Here is a 14,866-nt window from a genome sequence, read left to right as displayed (position 1 = left end):
GTTTGTTTTTGTTTTTTCTTTCTACTTACAGAATTCACTGTATGTCTCCTTCTGGAGATAAATTCAAAGACAACAGAAAGCTGAACGTTGTGGCTCACACCGGCAATCCCAGCACTTTGGAAGGCTGAGGCAAGAGGATCTTTTTTTTTTCTTTTTTTCTTTTTTTTATAGAGATGGGGTTTCACTATGTTGGCCAGGCTGGTCTCAAACTCCTGACCTCAGGTGATCCACCCACCTCGGCCTCCCAAATTGCTGGGATTACAGGTGTGAGCCACCACGCCCGGCCGGCAAGAGGATCTTTTAAGACCAGGAGTTCAAGACCAGCCTGGGTAACATAGAAAGACCCTCATCTCTACAAAAAATACAAAAATTAGCCAGGTGTGGTAGCACACACCTGTAGTCCCAGCTACCTGGCAGGCTGAGCCAGGAGGACTGCTTGAGCCCAGGGGGTTGAGGCTGCAGTGAACTATGACTGCACCACCACACTCCAGACTGGGAGACAGAGCAAGACCGTCTCAAAAAACAGACAAACTGAAAAAAAAAACTGGCTGGGCATAATATCTCACATCTGTAATCCCAGCACTTCAGGTGGCCAAGGCGAGAGGATCTCCTGAGCCCAGGACTTTGGGACCAGCCTGGGCAACCCGGTGAAACTCTGTCTCTACCAAAAAAATAAAGATAAAAAAATAGGCCATGTGTGCTGGCTCATGCCTGTAATCCCAGCACGTTGGGAGGTCAAGATGGGTGATCACCTGAGGTCAGGAGGTCAAGACCAACCTGACCAACATGGTAAAATCCCATCTCTACTAAAAATACAAAATATAGCCAGGCATGGTGGTGGGCACCTGGAATCCCAGCTACTCGGGAGGCTGAGTGAGGCAGAAGAATCACTTGAACCTGGGAGGTGGAGGCTGCAGTGAGCTGAGATGGCGCCACTGCACTCCAGCCTGGTTACTGAGTGAGACTCTGTCTCGGGGAAAAAAAATTTAAAAATAAATAAAAATAAATTAAAAGTAGTTAGGTGTGGTGACGTGCACCTGTAGTCCCAGGTACCTGGGAGGCTGAGGTGGGAGGTTGGCTTGAGCCTGGGATGTAGAGGTTGCCGTGAGCTAAGACTGTGCCACTGCACACCAGCCTAGGTGACAAAGCCAGACCCTGTCTCAAAAAAACAAACAAAACCAACGAAAGCCAAAGACCACGGGAACTAGTGGTGTAACAGGCAGCATCTGCTGGGCTGATGGGAACTCAGGAGCAAAGGCACCTGGGACAAGAGAGGAAGGAATCAGCTCCCTCACCTGCCACTGGCCATTCACCACTCTAGAAACTGCTCCAGTGTCCTGTGAGGGCATTTTGGAAACACTGATAAAGTGGAAACTGCACATGTGCTTGGAGGAATTTCTCCTGAAGAAAATGCTAGTGCCAGGGCACAGAGGTTGTAAGGCGGGAGTTCTCAACTGCAGCACTAGTGACATTTGGGGGTAGAGAATCCCTGATGTGGGGACTCTTCTGTGCCCTAAAGAGGTTTAGCAGCATGCTGGGTCTCTACTCACTAAAGCCAACATCACACCCTCCCCTGGTTGTGACAATCAAACGTGTCTTCAGTCATCACCAAATGTCTCCCGGGGGTACAAAACCACCACCAGTTGAGGACCGCTGTCCTAAGTATGTACTGCTGAAACAGAGAAACCTGGCAGCAACCTGAAAGCTCACAACAGGGGTCTGGTGCTATCACAGTGGTTAATATCACGACTCTACTATAAAGAGCAAGGCTCGTGTAGCCCATACCAGGCGCCAGGCCCATTTGAGTGTTTTGCACATATCAATATAACCCTCATCACAACCCTCAGTGGCCGACACTCCTACTGTCTCTACGTTAATGAGGAAACCGAGGCACAGAAGTGAAATGACTTGCCCTGTGACCCGATCTCAGGAAGTACAGGTGGCCCGGCTCCCCCATGACACTGTTCCACACAGCCTTGAGAGTTAGGCAGATCCTGACCGGGGTCCTCAATTCCCGACTTTCTGGTCTCTCAAGCCTCCATTTCCTCCTGTCCCTACAGGGACAGACAGCAGTGCTTTCATCACAGGGTCACACAGGGAAAGGCTCAGCACAGCACCCAGCACGTGGAGGGGCTGGACACGCAACACAACACAGCCATCCTGGGCACAGAAACACAGAAACCAGCCCCACCGGGCCGACACTGAGACCATCAGCATTCGCTAACAAAGGCTCTCGGCACGACAGAACTTAGGTGGGACGTCTTTTCTGAAACACACACAGGCACTCCCCTATCACCTCAATTCTACAATACACGGATCATTTCACATGCTGATGTGATTGAGATTGACATGCACCTCGAAATCCCTGGACAGAACTCACCTATCACATTCTTTTCAGAAAAGCAGTTACGGGATGAATAACCGACCTTATAGGGCATAATGTCTTAGACTTCAAGGCATGAGGAGGTATGTGTTCAAATGTTACATGCACAGAAAAAAGGAAATCCGCCACACTAAAGAGGCAGGAGTGGGTGCAGCAGTCGAGGCAGCCTCAGGAACCAAATGCCAGCGTTTCAGCCCTGGCTGTGTCACCTGCTGTGGGACCTTGGGAAAGTCACGTTCCCTTTCTTCACCTGTTTCCTCATCTGTGTATTAGCGATAATAACTACACATACCTCTAATGCTATTGGGATGGGTCAGTGAGTTAATCTACATACAGTCCTCCCAACAGAGCCTGAAAGAGCAACTACTTAACACATATCAAATACTATCATCATTGACGGGCGCCGTGGCTCACACCTGTAATCCCAGCACTTTGGGAGGCTGAGTGGGGTGGATCGCAAGGTCAGGAGTTTGAGACCAGCCTGGCCAATATGGTGAAACCCTGTCTCTACTAAAAATGCAAAAATTGTAATTCCAGTATTTTGGGAGGCTGAGGCGGGTGGGATCACCTGAGGTCAGGAGTTCGAGACCAGCCTGACCAACACAGAGAAACCCTGTCTCTACTAAAAATGCAAAAATTGTAATTCCAGTATTTCGGGAGGCTGAGGCGGGTGGGATCACCTGAGGTCAGGAGTTCGAGACCAGCCTGAACTGCACTCCAGCCTGGGGGACAGAGCAAGACTCCATCTCAAAAACACACACACACACACGCATATATATACGATTATCATTTTTTCTCTGATGGGTGGAGACACGGGAAACTTCACTTTCTATATTGTATATTTCTGAACAAGTCAATTTTTTTTTTACCTATTATGCCTCCTTGGTGAGCGGGTGGCACTGAAGAGACTTTTTTTTTTTTTTTTTTGCCAGAAAAGGTCTGTTACTTAAAAAAAAAAAAAAAAAGAGAAACTTTTTTTTTTCTTTTAAACACCACATGCTCCCCACACTCGCCCCATCTGTCTGCTTGGAGCAGGTGGGACTGGAGGCAGGTTGAAGCTGTGGGCAGGCTGCAAAAGAAACAGGGACAAGAATAAGCACAGAGCAGATTCCTTCTCCTCCCTGCCCCCCATACACCTTCCCCCTCACGCCACCCAGGGCCTTACAGCACCCACAGAAGTCTATTCTGTCAGTATTCTAGTCTGCCTGGCCATGGGCTCCAAACATTCCGAAAGCGCCATGCTGTGGCCAGCAGGATCCTCCACACACAGCTCTGACCCTGTCCCTCCCCGGCTCGGGACTTCTCCCCAGTGCCCATGGATCACGCCCAAGGCCCTAACGGACGCTGCCAGGGCCCATCTGCCATGGCCCTGCCTGCTCTCCAGCCTTGCTGGTCTGCTCGCACCAACACACAATCTCCCCTTCTCCTGGTCGTGAAGACTCCGTGCTCTCCCACCCCGGGATCTCTGCATATGCTATACCCCCTGCCTGGCACTCTGTTCACCCATCTTCCTCAAGGAGGCCTTCCCTGACCGCCCCCTCCCACAAGCAGCTGACTCTCAGAGTTCAGCCTTCCCTTCCCCTCACAGCACCTGTCTCTGTCACCTGCATGACTATGTGGGTAATGTCGCTTCTCCCACTGGACTGTGAGTTCCACAAGGCAGGGACACAGTCTGTCCTAGCTCCCACTGTGTCCCCAGCTCCACTCAGCACAGGGATGGGCCCGCTGCTTTCATTAATTCCAGGTGGGAGTGGCAAACAGAACCACAGCATTTGTGCCAAGTGAAGGTAAAAAAAAAATCCTACATTCATTCATTCCACAAATATCATACCAACTCTGTGTCATCACTGCTCGGGTTACCAGGGGTTCAGCAGTGACCAAAACAGCCACCGGGGAGTCAAGGGGACGAGGAAACAGGCAGCAAAATAAAAACTAACATATAAGCAAATTAGACAGGATATCCAAAGCTGACAAATGTCATGGAGAAAAGTAGCGCATGGAAGATTAAGTGCACGGGAAAGGGAGCAGGGGTTTCCGATTTTATGCAGGATGGTGAGAGAAGGAGACAGCGAGGTCTGAGCAAAACCAGAAGCAGGGGAAAGAGCCAGGTAGAGACTGGAGACTAGGGAGGAACACTGCAGGCAGTGGGGGGAACAGGGCTGAGGCGTGCTCGAGGCGCCCTCAGGAGCTGGTGAAGGGGAGGGCCGGGAGATGTGGCTAGAGAGGAAGCTGGGGACCGCTGGGCAGGGCCTTGGGGGCCACTGTCAGCACTGTGGCTCTTACTTGGAGTGAGAAGGGAACTGTCCGCCTGAGGCAAGCTGGGCGTCGGGGAGGGGCAGCAGGTGGAACCCCTTGTGCCCAGAGCAGGGCAGGACTCCTCAGGGAGGCACACTTCCTCTCCAGGAGCTGTCCCCAGAATAAGCCCTGGGCACCGGCCTGACGGGCTCGCCACGAGCCTCACTTGAGAACCATGAGGACCTGCATGCAGCAGATGAGAAAACCAAGGATGGCTGAGATTCGGTGAATACCCACAGCGAGAGACGGCAGGGACACGGCCACGGAGCCCAGATCCCTGTCCTCCGAGCCCTGAGCTGCCTCCACCTCCCTCTGCCTTTGCTCCCAAGAGAAACAGCCACCTCCCATCTTGTGTTGCCTCTTCCAACACCCGAGCCAGCCCTCCCTCACCGTCCCTGATGTGCACACATGCGTGGGACCCCTCCAGTCGGGCTGCGTGGGGCATCCCTGACCCGTGTCACTCTGCATCACTACCACCTCCCTGGGAGCTCCGGGACAGGGCCGGGTGGCGGAAGGAGAAACCAGTGGGTCTGCATCGTGATTAATACTCAGCAAGCACTCGCGAAGCGCCAGCCTGTGTTACTATCCCGATTCCTCACATGGGAAAACTGAGGCCCAGGGAGACAGAGTCACACATACCATAGTCACAGCCAGTGGGTGCAGGAGAGGGGCCGCGACCAGAGCAGAACTGACCCACAGACCTTTCTGTGACAACAGAAACGTGGTTACTGAACATTTGAACGATGGCTAGTTTGAACGATAACTAAAGAACTGACTTTTTACTTTTATTTAATCACAATTAATTAAAATTTTAAAAGCTATACATAGCTAGTAGCTACCATTTTGGAGTGCAACTCTATGGGATCCCTGCTAACTAGCACTGGGAGCCTAAAGGCAGGAGGCGGGGGTGTGACTCTCACAGGCCCAAGAGGAGCCGGATCATCTCAGCCTGGCTGGAAGCTCACATGCTACACCCCAACTCTCCCGCATCCCAGCGCAGCTTACCCGGGGGGAATTGGAGCAGGACTCAGGCCCAAACTCACACCTCTAGTCAACTCAAATCCTGACTCTACCACTTCCAGGCTACACAGGTCACTCCTCTGAACCTCAGCTTCCGCATCTGTAGAACAGAATCTTTTATTTTTTTTGAGAGGGAGTCTCGCTCTGTTGCCAGGCTGGACTGAAGTGGCTCAATCTCTGCTCACTGCAACCTCCGCCTCCCAGGTTCAAGTGATTCTCCTGCCTCAGCTAATTTTTGTATTTTAGTAGAAACAAGGTTTCCCCATGTTGGCGAGGATGGTCTCCATCACTTGACCTCGTGATCTGCCCGCCTCAGCCTCCCAAAGTGCTGGGATTACAGGCATGAGCCACCGCGCCCGGCCTGTAGAATGGGATCTTAACACCAATCTGCCCAAGCACATGCTTATGTTATCTCAAAAGAATTTTTGTAGGCCAGGTGCAGTGACTCGGGCCTGTAATCCCAGCACTTTGGGAGGCTGAGGCAGCTGGATCACTTGAGCCCAAAAGTTCAAGATCAGCCTGAGCAAAATAGGGAGACCCCGTCTCTACTAAAATTTGTTTTTAAAGATTAGCCAGGTGTGATGGTCCACGCCTGCAGTCCCAGCTACTCAGGAGGCTGAGGTGGGAAGATCACTGGAGCCCACGAGGTCGAGGCAGCAATACGCCATGATGGCACCACTGCACTCCAGCCTGGGTGACAGAGCCAGACCCTGTCTCAAATAAAAAGGAAAAATAAAAAAGATAAGTTTTCTGATAACCATCAGTTGTCCTGGGGACCAAAGAGATGGCCTCACACACAGCTGGGGACAGGGCCAGTGCTTGAAAAATAGGTGCAAATTACCTAAAGAACTCTGAAGTCAGGGACCGTCCTGAGCCTGTCAGAGCCACAGAGTAGCAAGTTAATGTTACTGCTGTCACCATTTGGTTCTAAAGGAATCATCCTATGTCCAAAATCCCCCTATTAACTTTCTGAAAGTATCGTCTAAATGAAAACACACAGCTAAAAAAAGTCAACGCCCTGCAGACACCTCTGCCCACCTCCCAAGGCCTTTGGACACCAGTTTGAGAAGCTGGGCTGTAGGGGATCCTGTCTCCAAAGCAGAATATGGTCTGCTTTCTCCATCCCTGGCAGCACCTGAATCTAACCAGCTGTCTTCCCCACAGGTCCCTCCCCACCCACCTGTGTCCCTCCTCTTTGGGGATAAAGCCCTGGCTCCGCGCCCAGCCAGGCCCTGCGCCCTGCCACCCTGCTCTCTCCCCCTCATCCACTCCCCCAGCTCCAGTCACACGGGCCTGCTGTTCCACCAGCACATCCAGATATCACCCTCCTAGCCCACCTCTTCGGGCTCTCACGTCATAGGGGCTCCTCAGCAGCCTTCCCAGGCCCCTCTCCCACCAGGTCCAGTTGGTCTCTGCTCCCTCCTTCAGCCACAACAAGCACTCACAGGCAAATGCAACGTCTCTGCCTCCTGCGACCCCATCCAGAACTACACGTGGCAGACAGTAGTGACTCAATCAGTATTTGTTGACAGATGGAATACACAAACGACCAAGAACAGCCAAGGGCTGGCTCCTGAGGCTGTTTGGCAATCAGACCCCACGGCAGGCAGCCGGGAGGGGATGCCTCCCACCCTCACCCCTTCCCCCTGGGCTCTGGGAAAGGAAGGGCCAAGGTCATGGCATTGGGGGTGCAGAGAAGCAGCCACACCCCACCTCCCGAGCAGGCATGGAATGGAGTCATTTCTGGATGACTGAGGCCTACTTTGTGCCAGCTGTCTAGAAGAAGAGAAAGTGGGAAAGAAACCATGAAGACCACAGCGACAACGCCAATCACAGCAGGCAGGGCAAGGAGACGAGGCAGTCTTCAAAAGGCGGCTTCGCCGACAGAGCAGGGTTCAACTGTCCTGCCTATTACTGACCTCGGACAAATCCAATAACCTCCCTATACCTGTTTCCTGCCCGGGAAAATGGGGACAATTGTGACAGTGAGCTTCCCGGCTGTGGTGAGGACAAATGAGAGCAGACACCTTAAACTGTGCAGCAGTTCCCAGCACAGAGAGGCGACTACTTACGGGAACGACTGGACATTCTATGTGGCTTCCCGTGCCTCAGTTTCCTATCTACGAGATGGGGTGCTAACACTGCCCACCTCCAGGCTGCTGTGCAGGTGTGCTGAGCTAACGTGCAGCAGTGGGAATAATTCATATTCCTGTTCAGAACCCTCCCATCAGCTATCAGGCCCCACCACTCTCTCCCAAGGACCAAGGATGAGCCCGTGCCAGCTGCCCCGCAGAGACTCTTCTGTGCTCTCAGGTGCGTCAGTCGTGTCTGGCAATCCCCACCAGCAGCACTGGCCCAAATTCATCCCGTACCTCTTCAGGAGGCCTGCACCCTCCAACACAGCAGCTCCCGGCATCACCCCACTGCCCCACTCAGCAGGAAGGTTCCCATTTACAGCTGAGCAAACTGCACGTTAGGGAGATGAAATCAAGCCCCAGGGTTCCACGGCCACCGAAAGGGGTGCCAGGAGCAGGGTTCTCACCCACGTCAGCTGTCCCTGGGACCAGGTCACTAAGCAGCCCCAGCTGAGTAAGGGTACACCAATGACCCACCAGATCATGAAGAACTCGAAGCCAGGCTGGAGAGGAGAACCGGGGAGTGGCAGCTGCCCCAGCCCGTTCGGAAAGGGCCCACAAGGGGGCAAACCAAGGAAGGCTTAGGTTTCTGGCCTCACCCTTAGAAACAACATCTGCGGACGAGCTTCTCCAGCAGGACAGCTGGGCTGGAGAAACTCCTGCGGGGACCTCTGACATCCATTGTCCTCTTGGCTGGCCCGGCTTGCTGTCCCTTGCTGGGCACACTCAGAGCACCCGGGCTCTGCTGTGGGTGCCGAGTTGGCAGTGGGTCCTGCCCCAAGGGGGCCAGGCTGCGCTCCCACCCAGCACCCCTCCCACACACGCTCCCTCCCTCCTGGTCCCGCTCCCAGGCTGTCTCCCCTAGCTGGGCCTCTCGCTGCTTGGCTGGCTGTCCAGAAGAGCCTGCCATAGAACCACCCCACCGTGCGGCCTGGAGGCCTGTGGTTGAGGGCCTTCCGCTGAGAGCTCCGGGAAGCTGAAGAGAGGCCCAGGAAGGGGTGTCCCTGGGCCCTCCAGGGGCTTGGAGCTCAAGTCTGAAAGACATTCCTTTCCATCCCAACCCATCCCAGGGGGCTTCTGGAGACCCTAGAGGTTTGTTCTGAGGGGTTCTGCTCCTTCTAGGAAGATACCCTGGAACACATCTCAAAAAAACAAATGCCAGGGCACCTGCTCCTGCAAGATAAGTAAGACCAGCCTGAGCCACACAGCGAGTCTCCCAGCTCCACAAAAAATTTAAATATGAAGATAAGCCTTAGGGATGAGCCCATGGGTGGGATCAGAAGTCACACGCACCGGGGCTACCAAGCTGTGCTGGGGGAACCTCTGGAGACCCAGATTCATAGCCTGTCCCCAACACTTCCTGGTTGGGGGACCCAGCACCAGCTACAGAGGCTCTCCATGCCTCACCACTGCAAAGCGGGAATCAGAGAAGATTTCTCCTGGGTCTAATGGGTCTTCACCCAGATCCTCCCATGGCTCCCTCACAGCACTTCATCAGTCCCTGCTCACAAGTCACCTTCTCAGGGAGGTCCTCCCTGATCACCCAGCTACAGTGGAGAAACATGGCCACACTCTCACCTGGCCCTCATTTATTTTGCCTTCGTAACATCAACCACACCTGATGCCCACCAGAGACATGTCTGCTGGGTGCCAGTCACAAGGCCTGGTCTTTCCAATTCCAGAGGAGCACCGGGAATGGCGCAGGCCTGCAGGCCCACAGCGGCACGGAAGCAGGGTCAGCGGGTGCTGTCTGTATCAGATGTGGACTGCTGCTCTGTGTTGCTATTCGGTATTAGTCCAGTTGGTTGGGGTGGGGAGGGATGGGCAGAAAAATCGGCCTACTGAGCCTCCTCACCTCTCTCCCTAAAAGTAACAGCCTCGGGCTCTGGGGAACACAGTGTGAAAACCACAGAGAGGGAGGCAACCCTCAGGCCTTTGCTGGCTCCAAGGCAGTGATGCTACTTGAAGGGAAGTGGGAGGCCTGTGAAACACCCTGCTTGGCTCAGTCAAATCTCCCCAAATCCCCAGGCAGGAGCCTGTCACTCTCTCCTGTGTCACCTGCTAACACCCTAAATCTGACCAGGCTGCTCCTGCTGCAACTCCAAGCTCCTTCTCAGACAGTCCACAAGGCTCCCAGTGACAGGCCCTGCCAGGCCCACAGCCCTGGTCTGGTCTCCTCCCTGCTCCCTCACTCTGCCAAGCCACACAGGCCTCTGTGAGGCTTGTCCCTGCACCTCACCAAGCTCTGTCCTCCCTTCAGACCTTTGCACTGTGGTTCCCTCCACCTGGAGAGCTGTTTCTTCTCCTCCCACCCCACATGACTGCCTCACCTTGCCAAACTGGGATCAGCTCACAGGCCCTCCCTGAGGCCGCCTGCATCTAAAGCAGCACCCAGTCGTCACCTGATTTGAATTCGCTGCCTAGCACCTCCCCTCTAACCAGCTCCTTGCTTATTCACCTGTTTCAGGTGGGTCTCCCTCAGCCCCATGAGGATAGGGACCTTGACAAGTACACTGCTGCATTCCCAGTACTGATGCAATGCTGGCACATAGGAGGTGCTCAGTAAATGGTGGCAGATGAGTGAAACCTTTTCCTCAGCTCTACAATGCCCTCAGGATCAATCCTCACCTCTCCCTCAGGCCCACAGGCCTGCAAAGCACAGCTACTGACTCCCACAGGCATTTCTGCTGCCCCCCTGCCCAGGCACAGCCTTCCTGCCACTCCCGGAGCTGTGGAGGACTGAGAACCAGGGGCAGTGGCATGCACCTGTAGTCCCAGCTACTCAGGAGACTGATGCAGGAGGATCGCTTGAGCCCAGGAGTTCAAGACCAGCCTGAGCAACATAGTGAGAACCCTGTCTCCACAAAAAATTTAAAAATTAAATGGGTGTGGTGGTGCGCACCTGCAGTCCCAGCTACACAAGAGGATGAGGTGGAAGGATCACTTGGGCCTAGGAGGTCAAGCCTGCAGTGAGCTGTGATCACACCACTGCACTCCTGCCTGGGTGACAGAGCGACGCCCTGTCTCAAAAGAAAAAAAAAAGCACAGAGCCTGACCTCTGAAAAGACTTGAATGTGTCTACCTGGGAGGAGTTCAGGCTGCAAAGCCACTGTGTGCAAGAGGAGTGGGCCCGGGAGCTGCCCTCGTCAGTTCTGACTTGATTGCACGTCTCCCCCGACCTCTGTTTCTGCATTTGGAAAACTGAGATGCTAATTTGGGCCCTGATCTCCTCCTAGTGCTCTCTGACATGGTTCTGTGGACTCGCAAGGGCCTTCAAAGTCCTGGCAGAAATATTAAGAATTACAGTTGCAAAGATATACCAATGGCTCACCACGTGTCGGGCACTCTTCTTAGTGAGGAGACGTTTCTGGTAGGCTTACTGTATGCCAGCACAGTTATGAATGCTTCCCACAAATTAGTCCACTCAACCTTCACAACAATCCTATCAGGTGGGAATTATCATCATCCCCATGACACTAATGATGGAATGAGCTCAGAAGGGTTGGGGAGCATGCTCAAGGTCACACAACCATGGAGTGGCAGGGCTGCATTTGAACCCTGTGCTCTGACTCGCTTCCATGCAGCTCTTCACAGAGGCTGGAAACCAGAACATCAAAGTCCTGGATACTAGCTGGGCCAGGCTGGGGAGTTGGATCCCAGAACGCTCAAGGGGACCAAAGGTAGGAGGTGGGGGAGGCTGGATGCCTTGGTTCCATAACAACATAATCATGACTGCCAACCGAGATTTACACAGTGCCAGGCACCATTCTAGGAGCTTCTCATGGATTAATTCATTTAATCCTCACAGCAGCCCGAAGTGGACGTCCTTCTGAGACCACTGTATGAGAGTGAACACTGTGGTCCAAGGCCACACAGCTAAAACCCACTTCGCCATCCGGCCACAGGCTAATGCAGCTCCCCGAAATCTGTGTCACCCGCTGCATGGCTCTCTTGCTGTCTTCTCCTGCTCCCAGCACACATCTGCCCAGGGTTACAGGATGCCCTCGCTCAACTCTGAGGAGGCACGAAGAAATGCTGGACTGGCTGTAGGCAGAGGTGCTCAATGCAGCCTGAGGTTCAGGAGTGAAAGGAAAGACATGGGATACAGTCACCTCTGTCCTATGCCCTTCCTTCCTTTCACCCAGCCTGGGACCTGGTGAGCAAGGAATGCATGGCACTAGGGGTCCACTGACCTGGGTTCAAATGGCCCCCACAGGGTCTGATAGGACCTAGGGGAAGGCAATTTCTCCTCTGAACTTCCAATTTTGGACTCTGCAAGAAAAGGACACAAACATCATATGAAGCCGCACACACAGGGCTGGGCAGAGTATATGCTCACAGACAAAAGCCACTGCTCCAATTTCTCCTTGACAAGAGGAGCTGAGGCCAATCACACCTCCACCACTTCAGCTATGAGACCTCAGGGACATCTTCGCACTTCACAGCGAGTGAAATGATTCCTCATCTGTAAAATGGTATCACAGTAGCTCATAGGTCTCCATAAAACAGGCCTAACCACAGGTGTGTTTTGAGACTTCAGTGAGGTCACATGTGCAAAAGGCCTGTCACAGGCCTGGCATAGGGTGAACGCTATAAACACTGGGCATCCACTAGCTCTGGAAATGCTTAGCCTCTCTGAGCCGCTGTTTTCTCATCTAAAAGAGGGAGCATAACAACCATGTCTACCACTCTAGAATTCAAGTATTCAGCAAGTTTATCTATATGAAGCATTGCAAACAGTGAGTGGTCCACGGAATGCACACAGTTACTATCAGCCAATCTCATGATTACTGTTTTCACTGCTGCTGTTAGCCCCATCAGGTTAACCCTCTAAAACCTGGCAGGAGAGGACCAGAGGAACAAACCCCTAATGGAGAAAAATTCTACAGAGCCCCCCACTGCCTTACCAACTGTGGGACCTTTATCTCCAGGAACCACGAGGCATGGAAGTCAGTCAGCTTGGAAGTCACCGCTGCTGACCAGGGGCAACCGTCTGCCCCCTTTGACCACATCACCAGCCCAGGTCTGCTGGGTCAATCAGGGACTGCAGCCAGTCCTCCGGGAACTCCAGACCCAGAGCAAAGGCTACAGGGCAAGCCAAGGTCATGATCTGGCCTAGGGAGCAGGGACACTGGCCACAGGGACACTGGTCTCTGGAGCTGGCTGCTCCCAGCACCAGCCCACAGTCCACAGTAAGACACCAGATCCGTGGGAGACCTGATTGTCCCAAGCCCTTCAGAGCAGCCTTCCTCCCTGGGCCAGGCTGGGGCAGGCTGGGTCAGGGGCACCCCCCTCCAAGTCCCCTTGGCCTATGCAAAGAGGAACAGCTGGGAAAACAGCTCTCGGCCTCACTGCAAGGCCAACTGTTATTGCCTTGGTGGAGAGTGTAAACACGATGTGTGACTGAGCTGGTAACCCGGAGACACAAACAGCTTCGTGGCCAGCGACGGAAGAGCATGCAGTGGTCTGTGTTGGTTCCTGGACCCTTCACACCCACTGCCAACCAAGGTCAGCCCCCGACTGAACTCCTGCTGCTTCTCTGGGAAGGGAGTAGTAGATGAGGTTGAAAAGCAGCCCATTGGAGGCCCTAGTTACTCCAGCCCACGCGTCTTGCTGAGCCCCAAGAGGTCTCCAAAGGAGAGGAAGAGGTCCTCACAATCCTAAGATCAAGATGCCCCTAGAAAACTTGCCCCGGGGGGAAGAGGTGTTCCCCCAAACACTGCTTCTTCCCAAGTCTTAACAAGCTGGTCCTGGGGCACGGCTCCTCAAATCCAAGCCCAATCCCTCTTCCTCTTCCAAATGTGGAGGCTAAAGCTCAGACAACTTCAGTGACTTCTAACACATCTTTCCTCCCTCCATCATGGAAGGAACTGTTATTGCCTGGTGAATAATCTGAGAGGGTAATGGAGTCAGAGCACTCCATGGTCCAAAGCACCCCAGTAACCATGCGGTTCTCTCCAAAGTCATTAAGAAGTTCAATGAAGGCTGAGTTCAGTGTAAACCCCCAACCCCACACACGTCAAATACAGGAAGCAGAAACCCCTCCTCACCACTAGGCATAACAGTCCTCCCAAAACGCGCCCCTAAAACCCACGCACCCCTGTCCCACCCTCTCCCAGTCCCTCAAAGAGCACAAACATCACAGCCCTCTGATTTGGGCTCCCCTACGTTCTAAGCAGGGCTCCCCCAGCGCTGTGATGATATAACCCAGCCACTCGGTACAGCCTCCTCCCCAGAAGCCCCCACCCCTGTAAATACAGTACAGAAACGGCTTCCACAGCTCCAAAAAGGTACAGCCCTCTACGCTTGATGCGGCGCGACCCCTCGATGGTTTAGCCCGCGCACGCCAAGCTCCATCTCCCCGCCACGGCCCGCAGGTCCAGCCCCGGGCCCGCGCACGCTAGGGCCTGCACTCCCTGCCCCACACACTCGCGGCGCTCCCCCCGCCGCCTCAGTGGTACGGTCCGCCGCCACCGCCCCCGTTCCCCCGGGGCTAGTCCCACCGCCCCCGCTCGGCCACCCCAACTCAGCTCCGGAAGGGGGGGCTCGAGGGCCGCGGTTCCCCCGGCGGGCACCGTGGTACAGCCCATCGCGGCACTGCGGGGGGCCCGGACGCGACCATCGCGGAGGGGGGAGAGCTCCGGGACACGCGCTGGCGCACTCACCTGTCACCGGCGGCCGCCCAGCCTCTCCGGCGGGGCTCTACCCCCGCCCATCGCCACGCTGCGCTGGTTCCCGTTCCTTGTGTTTCCCGGCGGCGGCTACGAAGGCAGCGGCGGCTACGACGCCTCCTCCCAGCCAGGTCCAACAGATCGCGCGGCGCGGCCCCCCCGCCCCCTCCCCCCAGCCCCCGCTTACCGCCCCCTCCCACCCTCTGGACGGAAATACCGCCCTTTCGCTCCACAAACAGGAAGTGACGTACAAAGCACTGGAGACGGACTCTGAGAGAGCGAGAGCGCAAGCGCAGGGCAGGGAAGGAGGCGGGTTCACAGCAGGACGCCTGCGCACATTAGACAACTTTGGGCCAATGTGG

General features: G+C 54.5%; 1 protein-coding gene across 6 annotated transcripts in view; it reads right to left on the bottom strand.

Moving 5' to 3' along the window:
- AKT2 (AKT serine/threonine kinase 2) overlaps positions 1-14,654 on the bottom strand; it is a 59,229-nt gene extending 44,575 nt beyond the window's left edge. For 2 of the 6 annotated variants that reach the window (XM_012461392.3, XM_012461395.3), the window contains exon 1: positions 12,027-13,906. The gene's annotated coding sequence lies outside the window, so the exon portion shown is untranslated. Of the gene's footprint in view, positions 1-3,252; positions 4,862-5,317; positions 5,799-12,026; positions 13,907-14,498 lie in introns of those variants that run through there. The other 4 variants (XM_064381312.1, XM_064381311.1, XM_012461388.3 and 1 more) reach the window with 4 other exon arrangements.
- Positions 14,655-14,866: the final 212 nt, after the last annotated feature.

Source organism: Aotus nancymaae, unplaced genomic scaffold (assembly GCF_030222135.1).
Source record: "Aotus nancymaae isolate 86718 unplaced genomic scaffold, 86718_ANA_hifiasm-v0.15.2.pri h1tg000028l, whole genome shotgun sequence".
Lineage (NCBI taxonomy): Eukaryota > Metazoa > Chordata > Mammalia > Primates > Aotidae > Aotus > Aotus nancymaae.
Note: the sequence above shows the minus strand (reverse complement) of the source record. Positions and strands in the feature narration are given on the sequence as shown.